The sequence below is a fragment of the Echinops telfairi genome, unplaced genomic scaffold (genome assembly GCF_000313985.2).
Source record: "Echinops telfairi isolate 266 unplaced genomic scaffold, ASM31398v2 ScPeMD7_70;HRSCAF=299, whole genome shotgun sequence".
NCBI classification, from domain to species: domain Eukaryota; kingdom Metazoa; phylum Chordata; class Mammalia; order Afrosoricida; family Tenrecidae; genus Echinops; species Echinops telfairi.
In genome coordinates, this window is record NW_022103968.1 from 16593113 (window position 1) to 16595115 (window position 2003).

A 2003-nucleotide genomic window follows, 5' to 3' on the forward strand; every position below is an offset into this window, starting at 1 on the left:
AACTTTCGGAGCGCGGCGGCGGCCGTCTTTCCGCCTTTCCCGGAGGGGAGGAGGTGGGGAGGCAGGCGAGGGGCGAACGCCACGGCGAGGGGGGCGCAGGGCAGGAGCGGCACCCCCCGGGGTGGGGGTACGGGGGGAGAGAAAAACAGGGTTAAAGTGGGTGCAAATGGAGGCTCCGCGCGCCCCGCGCCCGCCCGGCCCGCGCGCTCAGCGGCCCCCGGGCCCCGCGTGTCCCCGCGCCCGTGGCCAGCCCGGAGCGGCGCGGAGGCCGCCCGCCCGAGAGGCTTCTCCTACCTCGGAATCGGAGGAGCTGTTTTGATTCGTTTCTGATTCGTTGACTAGAGACGACTTGACATCGGCTAAATCCCTTTCTGCCGAGGAGTTTTCGGAGCTCTTTTCCTCCTGCTCGCCCTCGTCTTTGAAGGAGATCAGTTCGTCGTTGGCGCCTAGGTCATCTCCCCCACCGCCGTTCAGCTGCGGCATTTTTGTTCACCCACCAGCAGCAATTTTGGAAGAAAAATGGAGGAAGAAAAGCCAAGAGAAAAAAAAAACACCCCCCAAAAAAAGTTTGGCCCCCCCAAAAAATATTGCAAGAAAAAGGCGAGCCCAAGGTGAACTTTTTCTCCCCCTTGCTTTGGGGTCTTTTTCTCCTGGGGAGGGGAAAAGAGGGAGGAGGGGAGGGGAAGGGGAGAATCTTCTGCACGCGTGAGTTTGGGTTTCTTTTTTCTCTCGTTCCCAAGGATCCGATCAATGTGCAAAAAAATAATAAATAAAAAAGGGGGTAGAAAAACACACACCAACAACAACAAGAAGTCAGATATAAAGAGCAGAGGGGGGGGCGCCGAAGATACAGGAGGAGCTCGTGCCGTTCGGATTTGAGTGAGTTGAAGTTAGACTGAGAGCTTTTCAGTTCAAAGGCGGCGCTGATTGACAGATAGAAAAAGGGGGATCGAAATCCGGAGGAACGGAGTAGTCTGGGAGCGGAGATTATTGACAGGGCGAGAGGAACACACTCGCCTTAATGAGATGCCGGGGGCGGGGCCGTTCCGGTGACGTGTGCATAAATAAACAGCCGGGGTGGGCGGGGCGGGGGCGGCTAACATGATCCTTTCGGGCGCCCGGGAGAGGGGCGGGGAGGAGTGGGGCCGAGCGGAGGGAGGAGTGTGCAGGGGGCGAGGCCTGGAGTCGGGGCCTGGGTTGAGGGACTCGCGGCTGGAGGGGGGCGGGGGGCGGTTTCCGAAAGACAATGCGGGGTGGGAGAGGAGGGAAGGGGTGGCGACGGAGTCAGGAATCCGAGCCGAGCGAGGCGGAAGGAAAGCCCACTTGGGGGGCGGGGATGGGGAGAGGCCCAGAAAAAGTGCACTTTGGAAATATTAGAAATAAGTCTCTGGAAAGGGGGGGGGTGTTTAGTGGCTAATCCACTAGGGAAACCACCCCCCCTTGGGCGGGAGGTAAAGGAAAACCGACCTTGTGCTTTCCGAGAGGCTGGGGAAGTGGAGGGGCTGGCCCGCGAGCCTGGTCGTCCACAGTGAAAGAAACTATTAACCCGAGGTTTCCCCCTTTTTGTTTACTAATGGTGAGTCACTTGGTGAAATGTGAAGGCCCACTAGACTAAATAGGCCAAGCTGACTCTGTCCAAAAAAACAATCCGATACTGTCGTATGTGCCATCAAAAAATATCCTTAAAGGGAAGAAGAAGGAAAGAGCACGATTGTTTTCAACGTTCTGTGTGTGTGCATCTTGGCGGCTTTTTAACTGCCGGTGGAGGTGGTAGGAAGGGAGCCAGGTGACTCCAAGCCCTCTCCGATTTGGAAGGTGAAAAGTTTGGGCGTTAACTCCATCAGGGAAAATAAAACTGAAAGTTCCCCAGCCCCGGGGATCAGTGGGATGGGAGATGCAATCCTTGAAAGACTGCCGGAAGAATCGAGTTCAGGATTGGGGCAGAAAATTGCTAAGCAAACCCAGCGTAGAAGCCCTCCAGGAGACTAAGGGAAAGGGGGGGG